This window comes from Lepidochelys kempii, chromosome 1 (genome assembly GCF_965140265.1).
Source record: "Lepidochelys kempii isolate rLepKem1 chromosome 1, rLepKem1.hap2, whole genome shotgun sequence".
Lineage (NCBI taxonomy): Eukaryota > Metazoa > Chordata > Testudines > Cheloniidae > Lepidochelys > Lepidochelys kempii.
This window is the reverse complement of record NC_133256.1, coordinates 91,126,847-91,143,634: the sequence shown is the minus strand read 5'-3', so window position 1 is coordinate 91,143,634 and position 16,788 is coordinate 91,126,847.

Sequence of the window (16,788 nt, the reverse complement as noted above, 5' to 3'; positions counted from 1 at the left end):
TACCATATGTTCTCCAAAACTAATTGGCATGATGGAAAAAATAATTGACAATAGTTTGGACGTTCTCAACTGTAGCGAGGAAAAGCAGTAAAAGAGCATAATCTTTGTCTTCACAACCTTCATTGTACCTCCGTTCACAATACCAAGGGCAAAGGAAAGACAACATCAAACTAAAAATGAGAAATGGTAGATAACATGATACATTTTACCCTTGTTCAGTCCCACCTCCCTTCCTCCCAGATAAATGTAACTGCAAACATTTTTTTTAAAAAATACTGTAACTCAAAATAAAAAAAAAATGCAGACTTTTATAACTTATCTGGACAGCCTGTATTTGCATTTCTGATAGATTAGAATCATAGAATCAAAGAATATCAGGGTTGGAAAGGACCTCAGGAGGTCTTTTAGTCTAACCCCCTGCTCAAAGCAGGACCAATCCCCAACTAAATCATCCCAGCCAGGGCTTTCTCAAGCCTGACCTCAAAAACCTCTAAGGAAGGATATTTCACAACCTCCCTAGGTAACCCATTCCAGGGCTTTGCCACCCTCCTATTGAAAAAGTTTTTCCTAATATCCAACCTAAGTCTCCCCCACTGTAACTTGAGACCATAACTCCTCGTTCTGACATCTGCTACCACTGAGAACAGTCTAGATTCATCCTCTTTGGAACCCCCTTTCAGGTAGTTGAAAGCAGCTATCAAATCCCCCCTCATTCTTCTTTTCTGCAGACTAAATAATCCCAGTTCCCTCAGCCTCTCCTCAAAAATCATGTGCTCCAGGCCCCTAATAATTTTTGTTGCCCTCCGCTGGACTCTTTCCAATTTTTCCACATCCTTCTGGTAGAGTTTGGGGCCCAAAACTGGACACAGTACTCCAGATGAGGCCTCACCAATGCCAAATATAGAGGAATGATCACGTCCCTCGATCTGCTGGCAATGCTCCTACTTATACAGCCCAAAATGCCATTAGCCATTTTGGCAACAAGGGCACACTGTTGACTCATATCCACTTCTCGTCCACTGTAACCCCTTGATCCTTTTCTATAGAACTACTGCCAAACTGCTCGGTCCCTAGTCTGTAGCAGTGCATAGGATTCTTCTGTCCTAAGTGCAGGACTCTGCACTTCTCCTTGTTGAACCTCATCAGATATTTTTGGCTCTATCCTCTAATTTGTCTAGGTCCCTCTGTATCCTATCCCTACCCTCCAGCGTATCTACCACTCCTGCCAGTTTAGTGTCATCTGCAAACTTGCTGAGTGTGCAGTCCATGCTATCCTCCATATCACTGATGAAGATCATTAATGAAGATTGAACAAAACCGGCCCCAGGACCAACTCTGTGGCACTCCGCTTGACACCGGCTGCCAACTAGACATGGAGCCATTGATCACTACCCTTTGAGCCTGATGATCCTGGCAGCTTTCTATCCATCTTATAGTCCATTCATCCAGACCATACTTCTTCTGTGGGAAACCATATCAAAAGCTTTGGTAAAGTCAAGGAAAAACATATCCACTGCTTTCCCCTCATCCACAGAGCCACTTATCTCATCATAAAAGGCAAGTAGGTTAGCATGACTTTCCCTTGGTGAATCCATGCTGACTGTTCCTGATCACTTTCGTCTCCTCTGAGTGTTTCAAAATTGATGGCTTGAGGACCTGCTCCATGATTTTTCCAGGGACTGGGGTGAGGCTGACTGGAGTGTAGTTCACCGGCTCCTTCTTCCCTTTTTTAAAGATGGGCACTACATTAGCCTTTTTTCAGTCATCTGGGGACCTCCCCCAAACGCCATGTGTTTTCAAAGATAATGGCCAATGGCTCTGCAATCACATCCGCCAACTCCTTTAGCACTCTCGGATGCAATGCATCCGGCCCCATGGACTTGTGCTCATCCAGCTTTTCTAAATAGTCCTGAACCACTTCTTTCTCCACAGAGGGCTGGTCACCTCCTCCCCATTCAGTGCTGCCCCATGCTGTAGTCTGAGAGCTGACCTTTTTCGTGAAGACAGAGGCAAAAAAAGCATTGAGTACATTAGCTATTTCCACATCCTCTGTCACTAAGTTGCCTCCCTCATTCCGTAAGGGGCCCACGATTTCCTTGACTTTCTTCTAGTTTCTAACATACCTGAAGAAACCCTTCTTGTTACCCTTAACATCTCTTGCTAGCTGCAACTCCAAGTGTGATTTGGCCTTCCTGATTTCACTCCTGCATTCCTGAGCAATATCTTTACATTTTCTCCCTGGTCATTTGTCCAATCTTCCACTTCTTGTAAGCTTCTTTTTTGTGTTTAAGATCAGTGAGGATTTCACTGTTAAGCCAAGCTGGTCGTCTGCCATACTTACTATTCTTTCTACACATTGGGATGTTTTTTCCCTGTAACCTCAATAAGGATTCTCTAAAATACAGCCAACTCTCCTGGACTCCTTTCCCCTTCATGTTATTCTCCCAGGGGATCTTGCCCATCAGTTCCCTAAGGGAGTCAAAGTCTGCTTTTCTGAAGTCCAGGGTCTGTATTCTGCTGCTCTCCTTTCTTTGTTGTGTCAGGATCCTGAACTCGACCATCTCATGGTCACTGCCTCCCAGGCTCCCATCCACTTTTGCTTCCCCTACTAATTCTTCCCGGTTTGTGAGCAGCAGGTCAAGAAGAGCTCTGCCCCTGTTTAGTTCCTCCAGCACTTGCACCAGGAAATTGTCCCCTACACTTTCCAAAAACTTCCTGGATTGTTTGTGCACCGCTGTATTGCTCTCCCAGCAGATATCAGGGTGATTGAAGTCTCCCATGAGAACCAGGGCTCGTGATCTTGTAACTTGTGTTAGTTGCCTGAAGAAAGCCTCGTCCACCGCATCCTCCTGGTCTGGTGGTTTATAGCAGACTCCCACCACGACATCACCCTTGTTGCTCACACTTCTAAACTTAATCCAGAGACTCTCAGATTTTTCTGCAGTTTCATACTGGAGCTCTGAGCAGTTATACTGCTCTCTTACATACAATGGAACTTCCCCACCTTTTCTGTCCTGCCTGTCCTTCCTGAACAGTTTAGAGCCATCCATGACAGTACTGTACTCTCTTTCTAATATAACTAAGAAGTAGGGGATTTTGAATGATAGTCTTCTCATTTTTTGTTTGTTTGTTTGTTTTAGTAATAAAAAATGGGGGAAAAAGCACTTTTGGTTCAAAATGCACCTTATTTTTTTCTTTTTCGTTTCTGTCCCTGAACTGAAAAATCCATTATTCACTTAATATTATTCATAAATATTTAGTTATCCTGCTATATACAGCACTAATACCTACTTTAAATTTGTGGAAATAGACACAATTAGAGGCTATCATAAGGAAACTATGTCTTTGATTAAAGCAGTCTACTGAGTCTAACACTTTATCCTAGACTCTTTCATAATGTAAGATCCATTCTTTTTTTTCTCTTCTCTATACTACTAAGAATATTTTCCATTTAGTGGCAGACAGCTGGCCATCCTCATTGAAGCACAGCAGCTCACTTGATTTAAAATAGGTCTTCCTCTGCACAATCATCACATCAGCTTTCATTGCATTACTTTGATTTTCATGCTAATGACAGTGACACTATCTTCCCCCCTTTGAAAAGTTTTTCTCATCTTCCCCCTCCCACGCCTGCAGAGAGACATAATGAGAAATGTTAATGCTGTCATACAATTGGCTCATTCACAAAATACATATTTACCTACCAAGGAAGGGCAAAACGTGCATTTAATTTTGTCTGTTAGTTTAGATAGCACTTCCACATTGTTTTTCATATGATTTCCCTTTTAAACTCTGTGGGTCAAATCCTGCGAGACACTCAATATTGGGAATTCCTATTGTAATCAGTTAGTAATGTGTACTATTTGTAGTAGACAGCAGATCTGAGATAGTCATTTTGATTGAAGAATGCAATGTCTAATTAGTTTCTTCTGATTAATCTAATCTAATTAATTAATTAATTAATTAAAAACAAAAATAAAGGCTGCGCCCCTGCATTTAGAAGAACTGAACACCTGCACTTCATAACTCATGTTCACATAATTGGGTGTCCTGGAAATTCTGTGGCATAACCCAAAATCTATCTGACTCCAATCAAGGTGCTTTTTGGCCCTGGAAAAGGAGTTATGAGCATCAGAGGCCCTTCTGTAACTCATATCAACAACAGTTTTTTGGGGGAAGGATATTTACCATACTCCAACCAGTGCTCAAAAATCTGCTCAGTTCAACTGATCTTTCTACATATTGTCCATTATCTAATGTCCTGTTCCTAAGCAAGCTAACTGATATCACAAATGACACTCTCCTGTAACACCTACATGTTAGTAACATCCTGGACCTCTCACATTCAGGCTTTAGGCCTGTACATGGAAAAGAGACAGTGTTAGTGGCAATGATGGATGATATCTTCTTGGCCTTGGACTACAAACATCCATTCTTTTATCCAACAAATATATATCCATACTTTTATCACTAGCCACTCTGTACATTCAATACAGTTGGCTGTGATGTGATGCTGACCAGTCTCAGAGCCATGGCAGATGTTGGTTGGATTGCACTGAGGTTCCTTCATTCATTTTTATCCAACCATGTTCATGATGATAACCTGCTTATCAGGTTCCAGAGCCTCAAAAACTCCACAAGGATCCATCCTCTCCTCCATCCTGGTCAATGTGTGTTTGAAGACAGGAGGGTAGATCTACATCCTCTTTACATAAGACACAAAGAATCATAGAATCATAGATAATCAGGGTTGGAAGGGACCTCAGGAGGTCATCTAGTCCAACCCCATGCTCAAAGCAGGACCAATCCCCAACTAAATATCCCAGACAGGGCTTTCTTCCTGAACAGTTTATATCCATCCATGAACAGCATCTTCCAGCTAGACAAGGGCCTGGTTAAGATCAGGAAGTAGATGAAGAGAGCTGAGTGGAAATGAATTATCAAAAGCCTGAGGTTAATGCTGGTGAGAGGGAAGAAGCAGTTCAGATAGAATGCCATTGTAACATAAGCTTTCATTAAGGCTTAATCCTTTGATTAAGGACATTCTCCTTAAGATTATAAAGGTGGTCCAAAGTCTCAGGAGTAGCCTTATTACCTGACTAAGGAACAATAGCACATTCTTCAGGATGAAGTTTGAGTGAGTAGAAGAATGAGCTTTGTCATTGCCTGGCCCACACCTGTGAAACTCCCTCCAGAAAGAGATCTAAATGACTAGAAACACCATGTTATATCTACAATGCAAATGGGAAGTGTGATTCCCATCAAATGTAGACAGACTTTCACTAGATCTGCTGGAGCTAGCATGCTAAACATTGCAGCATGGGCTGTTGCTTGCACTAATTATCTGAGCTCAGACCCAGGGGGTCAGATGGGCTTGGACTTGGGCTGCTAGCCTTATCCACCACCCATGCCTCAATGTCCATACTGCTATTTTTAGTGTACTATCTCTAGCATAGCTAGCACAGGTCTGTCTACATCTGATAAAAAGAGCCTCATGCTCCTGCTCTTGGACCCCATTCTTTCCCATTCACTTCCCCCTTCTCCTCCCCCAGCCCAAACATAGACACCACTTCTTCTTCTTCTTCTTCTTCTTCTTCTTAGCTTTTACCTAAGAGCAGACCATAACCTGCCAAGTAATTTCAAGTAATTAAATCACTTTTCTGTGTGCAGTAGAGAAATTCGTCAGAAATAAAGTTTGAGCCTGACTCTGAACTTTCCCTAAATTTAGGGGGGGTGTATCCATACTTAGAGTTTTCTTTAGCCCCAAGAGTAACTACTAATATCTTGGAACAGTTACACTTTTACCCTGATAAACCTATTGTCAAGGTTCCTTCCTCACTCTGAACTCTAGGGTACAGATGTGGGGACCTGCATGAAAACCTCCTAAGCTTACTTTTACCAGCTTAGGTTAGAACTTCCCCAAGGTACAAATTATTTTACCCTTTGCCCTTGGATTTCCACTGTCACCACCAAACTTTATCTGGGTTCCCGAAAAAACTGAGTTTGGACACATCTTTCCCCCAAAAATCCTCCCAACCCTTGCACTCCACTTCCTGGGGAAGGTTTGGTAAAAATCCTCACCAATTTGCAGAGGTGACCACAGACCCAAACCCTTGGATCTTAGAACAATGAATAAGCATTCAGTTTCCTTACAAGAAGACTTTTTATAGAAGTAAAAAAAAAAGAATCACCTCTGTAAAATCAGGATGGTGAATACCTTACAGGGTAATTAGATTCAAAACACAGAGAATCCCTCTAGGCAAAACCTTAAGTTACAAAAAAGACACACAGACAGGAATATTCATTCTATTCAGCACAACTATTTTCTCAGCCATTTAAAGAAATCATAATTTAAAACATACCTAGCCAGATTACTTACTAAGTTCTAAGACTCCATTCCTTTTCTGTCCCTGGGAAAAGCATCATACAGACAGACACAGACCCTTTGTTTTTCTCCCTCCTCCCAGCTTTTGAAAGTCTCCTCATCGGTCATTTTGGTCAGGTGCCAGCGAGGTTACCTTCAGCTTCTTAACCCTTTATAGGTGAAAGGATTTTTCCTCTGGCCAGGAGGGATTTTAAAGGGGTTTACTCTTCTCTTTATATTTATGACACCCCCCCCCCAAATCTCAGCGAGGGTGAAACTCTGGCTGGGATTTCTTCCTGGAGCTCTAGGAAAAAAACAGAGTCAATAAGACAGATGCACCTCTAAATATACTACCAAGTACATAAAGACTAACAATATTTTCCACATCTCAAGGACAATTTTAACCAGTTGATTCTGGGAAACTTTCATGGGAGAGTGCATCAGCCACATTGTTAGAAGGTCCTGAGATGTGTTGGATGTCAAAATCAAAATCTTGGAGAGCTAAACTCCACCGAATAAGCTTTTTGTTATTTGCCATGGTGGTATGAAGCCACTTCAGTGCAGCATGGTCGGTTTGCAGGTGGAAACGCCGCCCCCAAACATATGGGTGTAGCTTTTCCAGGGTGTAGACAATGGCGTAACATTCTTTTTCACTGACTGACCAGTTGCTTTCCCTCTCAGACAGTTTTTTGCTGAGAAACACTACAGGGTTTTCTCAGCAAAAATTCAGGAATTCTTGATCAGGCCCCCTTCTGCATTAAAACTGCTCCCACACCACGCTCAGAAGCATCTGTGGTTACTAGGAAAGGTTTGTCAAAGTCGGGGGCCCTTAGTACAGGGTCAGACATGAGTGTCGCTTTAAGCTGGTTAAAAGCCTTCTGACACTCTTTGGTCCACTGAACGGCATTTGGCTGTTTCTTTTTGGTTAGATCTGTCAGTGGGGCGGGGATTTGGCTGTATTGCGGTACAAATCGTCTGTAATAACCGGCCAACCCTAAGAAAGATTGAACCTGTTTCTTTGACTTTTGGACAGACCACTTTTGGATAGCATCCACTTTGGCCTGTAGGGGACTGATAGTTCCTTGACCCACCTGGTGTCCAAGGTAAGTCACTCTGTTTAGGCCTATTTGATACTTCTTAGCATTAACAGTTAGTCCTGCCTCCCTTATGCGCTCAAGGACTTTTTGTAGATGTTCCAGGTGTTGTGCCCAGGAATCTGAAATATGGCCACATCGTCAAGGTAGGCAACTGCATATTCTCCTAATCCCGCTAGGAGACCATCTACAAGTTTTTGGAAGGTGGCGGGTGCATTTCGCAGCCCGAAAGGGAGGACATTAAATTCATACAGCCCAAGATGTGTGGTGAAAGCTGACCTTTCCTTGGCGGATTCATCTAGCGGTACTTGCCAGTACCCCTTGGTTAAGTCTAAGGTAGAGATGAACTGGGCCCGTCCCAATTTCTCTAATAGCTCATCTGTGCGTGGCATTGGATAGTTGTCTGGGCAAGTTACAGCATTTAGCTTACGACAGTCCACGCAAAAACGTATTTCCCCATCTGGTTTGGGAACTAGAACCACTGCAGATGCCCACGCACTTCCAGAGGGGCGGATTACACCCATCTGTAACATATCCTGGATCTCCTATTCTGTAGCAGTTCTAGCTTGAGGAGACACCCGGTAAGGTTGGACTTTAATTGGGTGAGCATTACCTGTGTCAATGGAGTGGTACGCCCATTCAGTCAGTCCTGGGGTGGCTGAGAACGTCGGCGCATAGCTAGTGCACAGCTCCTTGATCTGTTGTCGCTGCATACGCCCAAGGGTAATGGAGAGGTTCACCTCTTCCACACCATCAGCACTTTTCCCTTCGTAGTAGACACCTTCAGGCCATTCAGCATTGTCTCCTCCCTGGGCTGTAAATTGATAAACCTTTAATTCTCTGAAATAAAAGGGCTTTAGAGAATTAATATGGTACACCTTAGGCTTTTGGTTGGAGGTGGGGAATGCTATGAGATAATTAACAGGTCCCAGGCGCTCCTGGACCGTGAATGGCCCTTCCCACGATGCTTCCATTTTATGGGCCTGGAGCACCTTTAAGACCATGACTTGGTCCCCTACCTTGAAGGAACGCTCTCTGGCATGTTTATCATACCAGGCTTTTTGCTCTTTTTGAGCATCCTGTAAGTTTTCTTTAGCAAGGGCTAAAGAGGTTCAGAGGGTGTTTTGCATGGTTGGTTACAAAGTCCAGAATGTTAGTTCCTGGAGAAGGTGTAAATCCCTCCCATTGCTGCTTCACCAACTGTAATGGCCCCTTAACCTCACAGCCATATACAAGTTCAAATGGGGAAAACTCTAAACTGGGATGTGGTACAGCTCTGTAGGCAAAGAGCAACTGCTGCAAAACTAGGTCCCAATCATTGGAGTGCTCATTTACGAATTTACATATCATGGCCCCCAAAGTTCCATTAAACTTCTCCACCATGCCATTTGTTTGATGGTGGTAAGGAGTGGCAACCAAGTGATTTACCCCATGAGCTTCCCAGAGGTTTTCCATAGTTCCTGCCAGGAAATTAGTCCCTGCATCTGTGAGGATGTCAGAGGGCCAACCTACCCTGGCAAAAATGTCTGCTAGTGCCTGGCACACACTTTTAGCCCTGGTGTTGCTTAGAGCTACTGCTTCTGGCCATCGGGTGGCAAAATCCATGAAAGTCTGTATGTACTGCTTACCTCTGGGTGTCTTTTTCGGAAAAGGACCCAGAATATCCACAGCTACTTGCTGAAATTGACCTTCAATGATGGGGAGTGGCTGGAGAGGGGCTTTGACCTGGTCTTGGGGTTTCCCACTCTTTGGCATACTTCGGAAGACCGAACACAGGTAGAAACATCCTTGCCCATTCCCTCCCAGTGGAATGACCCCCCAAATGGTCTTTGGTCCTGTTCACCCCAGTGTGGCCACTAGGGTGATTGTGGGCTAAGCTCAAGAGCTTGGCCCGGTATTTAGTTGGAACTACCAACTGTCTCTGAGGATGCCAGTCTTCCTGGTGTCCACCAGAAAGAGTTTTCTTGTATAAAAGTCCTTTTTCTACAACTAACCTGGATCAATTAGAAGAGCTGAGAGGCAGTGGGTTGCTCCATGCCACTGTCCAAGCTCTCTGGAGGCTTTCATCTGCTTCCTGTTCGGTCTGGAACTGTTCCCTTGATGCTGGAGACATCAGTTCCTCATTGGATTGTGGAGCTATGCTTGGTCCCTCTGGAAGCAATGTAGGGGATGGGGTTGTTTCCGTTGACTGTGAACCACTTTTCACTGGGACACTATGTTGGGTTTCAGGCTCCAGCTGAGCCTCTTGTGTAGGGTTATGGGCTGCTGCCAGTTCAGGTTCGGTGGGGCTCTCTGGTGTTGAGGTTGCAAGTACTGGATTCAGTGCTGGCAATGGGTCTGGTGCTGGTTGTTCCGCTGGTTCCGGTCTGGAACTGGTTCCGTCTGGGTCTCTGGGACTGGATCCACTACTGCTGTTGCAGACATTGGCCTGGGGTCCGGGTCCATCACCTCTGACCGGGTCCTGATAGAAGTTTCCGGAACAGAGCTAGGCGTCACAGCCTGTTTAGCCTGGCTGCGGGTGACCGTTCCCATCCTCTTGGCCCGCTTCACATGATTGGCCAAGTCTTCCCCCAACAGCATGGGGATGGGATAATCATCATAGACTGCAAAAGTCCATGTTCCTTACCAGCCCTGGTACTGGACAGGCAACTTGGCTGTACGCAATTTGAAAGAGTTGGACTTGAGGGGTTGAATCGTCACTTGGATCTCTGGGTTGATTAAATTGGGGTCCACTAAGGAAGCATGGATAGCTGACACTTGTGCTCCGGTGTCCCTCCACGCGGTGACCTTCTTCCCGCCCACACTCACAGTTTCCCTCCGCTCCAAGGGTATCTGGGAGGTATCTGGGCCTGTGGATCCCTGGTGTGATTCCGGTTCAATGAACTGTAATCTGTCGGGGTTCTTGGGGCAGTTGGCCTTTACATGCCCCAGCTCGTTATATTTAAAACGTCGTCCAGCTGACGGGTCACTGGGGTGAGGCGGGTTGCTGGAGAAAGGGGTGGTGGGACAATAAGGTGTCTGGAGGGTTCTTTGGGAGGCAGGTGGGGCCTTGGGCAGCCCCCGGTAATAGGGTGTGGTCTGGAGTTGTCTCTTCTGGTCTCCGCTCCAACTGCGACCAGTTTTCTTCTTCTCTGCCACCTCTACCCATCTGGCTCCAATCTCTCCTGCCTCGATTACAGTTTTGGGCTTCCCATCTAGGATGTATCTTTCTAGTTCCTCAGGAACACCCTCTAAGAATTGTTCCATTTGCATTAGGAAGGGCAAATTTACTGGAGATTCAACACTTGCTCCTGCTAGCCAGGCATCCCAATGTTTCACAATGTGGTAGGCATGTCGGGTAAATGACATGTCTGGTTTCCACCTTAGGGCTCGGAACCTCTGACGAGACTGCTCGGGTGTTATCCCCATTCTGACTCTCGCCTTGGATTTAAACAGTTCATACTTATTCATGTGTTCTTTAGGCATTTCAGCTGCCACCTCAGCTAAGGGTCCACTGAGCTGTGGCCTCAGCTCTACCGTGTATTGGTTGGTAGAGATGCTGTACCCAAGGCAGGCCCTTTCGAAGTTTTCAAAGAAGGCCTCAGTATCATCGCCTGCCTTGTAGGTGGGGAACTTTCTGGGATGGGAAGTGGTACCTGGAGAAGGATTGCTAGGGTTTGTTGGTATATTCTGCTGAGCCTTTACCTTCCTCATCTCCAGTTCATGCATCCTCTCTTTTTCCTTCTCCTCCTCCACATGCTTCCTCTCTTTTTCCTTCTCCTCCTCCACATGCTTCTTTGCCTCCATTTCCCTCCTGTGGGCAGCCTCCTGTACCTCCTTCTCCATCCACATGAGTTCTATCTGTCTTTCATGTTCCTTTTGTTTTTCATCAGCCTGAAATCTGGCTACTTCCAGCTTTTGTTGAGCCGTGGAGTCTGTCATCCTAAACTCTCTGTTTTAACTAACTTTACACCCGAGGGTTAGAAATAAAACAAACAAAACTTGGCTTGTAAAATTTTGCTGTGCTGGAATAGGATACCTATTCTCTGACAGTGATTGTCAGCCTACAGAAAAAGACAATTCCCTTTGTTCCTGCTCTGGCCCCAAATCAAAGCAAAACCCCCAACTACTTGGAAACCTGCTTTCCGGCAGCCCCAAAGGAGAAAAAAAATCCTTTTCAAATCTGGGCTCCTTGTAAAAAAAAATAAAAATCCTAAAAAGAAAAACCTGCCACTTTTTTCTCCAGGCAAATGGTTAGAACATCCCCCTATTTACTTTTAGGGGGAAAAAAACCCTCAGGTTTGTGAAGACTGTGAATTTCCCTGCAGGAGGTTAAGTACTCTGCCTCCAGGCAAAGAAAACGTGCAATTCACAAAGATAATACCCTTTTGTCTCTGCTCTGGCCCCAAAGCAGAGAAAAAACTAGCTGTTTTCAGTTGGACCTCCTTTCCAGCAGCCCCAAAGGAAAAAAAAATCCTTTTTAAATCTGTTTTTCTGGTTCAAAAAATCTCAAATTGATCTCAAAAGGATTTCAGGTTAATCCCACCACTCTATCACCATGTCAAGGTTCCTTCCCTACTCTGAACTCTAGGGTACAGATGTGGGGACCTACATGAAAACCTCCTAAGCTTACTTTTACCAGCTTAGGTTAAAACTTCCCCAAGGTACAAACTATTTTACCCTTTGCCCTTGGATTTCCATTGCCATCACCAAACTTTATCTGGGTTCCTGAAAAAAACTGAGTTTGGACACGTCTTTCTCCCAAAAATCCTCCCAACCCTTGCACCCCATTTCCTGGGGAAGGTTAGGTAAAAATCCTCACCAATTTGCATAGGTGACCACCGATCCAAACCCTTGGATCTTAGAACAATGAAAAAGGATTCAATTTCCTTACAAGAAGACTTTTAATAAAAGTAAAAAAAAAAGAATCACCTCTGTAAAATCAGGATGGTGAATACCTTACAGGGTAATTAGATTCAAAACACAGAGAATCCCTCTAGGCAAAACCTTAAGTTACAAAAAAGATACACAGACAGGAATATTCGTTCTATTCAGCACCGCTATTTTCTCAGCCATTTAAAGAAATCATAATCTAACACATACCTAGCTAGATTATTTACTTAGTTCTAAGACTCCATACCTAGCTAGATTACTTACTAAAAGTTCTAAGACTCCATTCCTGTTCTGTCTCCGGCAAAAGCATCACACAGACAGACACAGACCCTTTGTTTCTCTCCCTCCTCCCAGCTTTTGAAAGTATCTTGTCTCCTCATTGGTCATTTTGTCAGGTGCCAGCAAGGTTATATTTAGCTTTTTAACCCTTTACAGGTAAGAGGATTTTTCCTCTGAGCAGGAGGGATTTTAAAGTGGTTTACCTTTCTCTTTATATTTATGACACCTGTAATTATATAACTAGTTTGTAAAGCTCCTCCCTTCCTTTTTAGGCATCAAGATTCTGAACAAAATCACTACTTCATTATGTTGTTTGTGAAGGTCTTGGAGTCAGAAACCTTTATTCCAGGGATGCTCAGAGAGGTAATTGAGAGGTTACTGAAGATCTAACAATTCTTCTAGATGGAGGTTGTAAATTGGGAACTAAGCTAGATGGTCTTGGAAAAGAGGAGAAGAAATTAACAGACTTCATAAATGGGAGGCTTTGGGGATCATTTATTTTTATGCTTGCATTGTGGATTGAATTTGAGCTCCTTTTTTGAGGAAACAGTGGTTACATATGATGAGAGGCAATAGTCCTGCACAGAACCAGCATTGGTGGAGACAATAGGTGTGATATAGCCTAAACTGTGGTCAATGTTTGCGCATTTCCCCCCTGACCAATGCTGGCTCTTTCTTTTAAGTGATTGTTTTGTTTAGGCAAATTATTATGGTTGATTATGTGTTGTGATCTCGGAACTCTTTTCATTTGCTCAGCCTGGTTGCCCTGGCAATGATATTGCCTGAATGCCCCTTAGAAAACAATGTAAATATATTGTTTATATTTGTAAAACATCCCTTCTTTCTCTCTTTCCACTTTACCTCCATTGAATTAATTTTGTTGTTCAATTGTGACTGTTCAGTAGCTGTTTTCTGCCTTGTGACTTTTGTCTGATTTATTCTGATGATGATTAATCAAGAATTATGGTGCTATGCATTTTAGCCAAAGTTTACAGCTCAGTTTGGGCTTTTAAAAACAGCATGACTTCATAATTAATTGCATGGAAAATTGTTCTAGTAGTGATTATTTGTATAGGAAAAGTGATTGGCATGAACTGGTATTAATGATTAATACTGCTTTATTTTTTGTTCATGACCTGAAGCTTTTGTATAAATGAATTTATCCTTGATATAATGGTTGTGTTTGGCATTGAGGAAGATGTTTTATTTAAAAGCACTCACCACATTTTTATATCTTAAATATAAGTATTTATCCACTAAAATATTATTTAATATGCATTTAAAATAACGGAGGTGTTTTGTCTTGTATTGGAAGGCCAGAACCTTTCTGTTTTTTTAGTTTGTTTTGTAAAAAGTAAGGATGGTTTCAATCAGAAAAGAGGTTATTTAGTTCAGCGTAATGGGGGAAACAAGTCCTCAAATTTGCGGGCATAGATTCCACTGAGTTGAAGTCACTGGTCTGACGAGGAGTGTTGGATACTGTGAGGGGAAGAAAAGAGCTAGGAGCTGAAATCAAAGAAGAAGGCTGATGAGGAGGAGTTGGGTGCACAGTGTATGACAATAATATGGAAGGGGATGGGAGAGAAGAGTTGGATGCCGTGCTGTTCAAAAGAGGAGGAAGAGTGGGAAGGGGAGTATAGAGGAGTTGGAAGTGGCAGAAATAGGAGAAAAAATCCCTACATGCTCAGGACAGGGAATGTGAGAGGCCTCCATAGGAGAGAGGAGTTGCAGAGGCAGTGTCAGATGAAGATATCTCTGTGAGAACTAGGAGCTGAAGGGAACAAGATGTGAAGAGGTTGTGGATGGCTGTGATCTTTTTAGAGATGGAGTGGGAATTCCAGACACAGCAAGATAAGGGGAAGAAGGGAGACAGGATGAAAGGGAATGGGTGTTTGGTTTGGAATGGGGGTGTGAGGAGACAGGGCTATTATGGGGATGAGTGTAGGAGGTGGAGAAGGCAGAGATGGAGGGAGAGTCAGCATTGGAGCAAATGTCTCCAGAAGTGATAAGGATGCTGTGTGGGATTTGGATGTGTGGTGGTGGGAGGAGGCAGGGGATTGGGATAGAGGGGGAAGACACATACATAGAAATGGTGGGAACTGTGGAGGGGGAGTATGAAGTAACCATGAAGGGGAGGTGAAGCCAGTGAGTGGAATGGAGAGGGAAGGAAGAGGAGGAGAAATAAGAGGACAGATGCTATGATGCAGAAGAAAGGTGTGATGAGAGCTATGCATAAGTGACAGATGGACATGAGTAAAAAAAATAAGACCCCAAGGAAGTTCTGCTCCTGTAGCCAGAGCTGGGTCCAAGCTAGCTTGGAAGTGTCCCCTGTTACAGGCACAGTTGTCCTCCAAAACCACAGTGGTGGTGAAGGGTCAGGGTCAGGCTGTGACATACTGGCTTCTGGCCCCAGCACTAGTTCTGAGCTGGCTGGCTGGCAGAGACCTCCAGCCGTGATCCCTGTTGATGGTGAGCTAGAAGGGGTTGGTTCTTTTTGCCCTTCTTTGAACTCTCCTGTATAGTTCACTCATGCTTTGTCACTTGAGTAATTTGGCTATGCTATCTTACTGCCACACCATAGCAGTTTTCTTTCTATAAGTATATACACATACTTACAAACACATACATACACATAAGCCATTCCTGTAATAAAACTTCTCATCATTTCTTGCTTGGGAATGTTGTTCTCACTATCAATCTGATGAAGTATAGTGCTAATAAATCATCACAATGACAGCACTATGATCATAGACTACACTAATACATCATCAGAATACCTGTGATAAGAGCTGTCACTCTAGTGATATATTAATCTAGTCTTTGGGGGAAAAACATTTATTCCAAAGAGATGTGCCATAGGTATCACTAAGTATTCTGTGTAGAAGACTTAAAATGTAATAAAAAAGAGAAGATTTATAAATTAGATTAAGAAACTCTATTGACTTTGCTATAGAACTTGGTGTGACAGGTTAGGTCACAGAGACCCCCTTGTACTGTCACCTCATGTGCTGAAATTATCTCTGAGCCCATTTTCCCTGCCAGCTTGGGACTTCCAGAACCCTGCCTTGTTGAGTGAGACACACTAGCCTGCTGCCACACAGACCCAGGTCCAGGCCATGCCCCCAAAGCTGCAGGCTATAAGTGAAAACAGCTCTGTAGGTTACCTGACTCCAGCACCCAGACACCCAGCTCCCAATGGGATCCAAACCCCAAATAAATCTGTTTTACTAAGTATAAAGCTTATACAGGGTAAACTCATAAAATGTCCTCCCTCTATAATACTGATAGAGAGATATGCACAGCTGTTTGCTCCCCCAGGTATTAATCACTTACTCTGGGTTTATTAATAAACAGAAGTGATTTTATTAAGTATAAAATGTAGGCTTTAAGTAGTTCCAAATCATAACAGACAGAACAAAATAAGTTACCAAGGAAAATAAAGCAAAAACACACAAGTCTAAGCCTAATACATTAAGAAACTGATTACAGGTAATATCTCACCCTCAGAGATGTTCCAATAAGCTTCTTTCACAGACTAGACTCCTTCCTAGTCTAGGCCCAATCCTTTCCCCAGTACAGTCCTTGTTAGTTCCAGCAGCCAGCTCAGGTGTAACTAGGGGTTTTCTCATGACTGGCCACCCCTTTGTCCTGCTCCACCCCTTTTTTACCTTTGGCACAAGGGAGGAATCTTTTGTCTCTCTGGGTCCCCACCCCTTCTTCTAAATGGAAAAGTACCAGATTTAAGATGGATTTCATTATCCAGTGACAGTCTTCCTGGGCTGACCCACACATACACAGGAAGGTTTTCAAGTAAACAGAGACATTTATAGTTCATTGATTCTGAAGCACCCTTAATGGCTTCCACTTAATATGTTTACATCAGTGATACAAGTTTATATCTTATTTTCCTAACTCCAGATATAGAAATAATATGTGCAAACAAATAGGATGAATGCACTTAGTAGATTACAAGATTTCTAACAACACTATACAAGGGGTACTTAATGTAAAGCATATTCCAGTTATGTCATATTCATAAGCATATTTCCATAAAGCATTTGAAGTGCAATGTCACACTTGGTAAATTCATTTTTAATAAAGGTTTGTTTTTAATATTTTGATGTACCATAATAAGTTAGGAAGTGGGAGCCATAAGGACACTTAATTCACAATACTTAC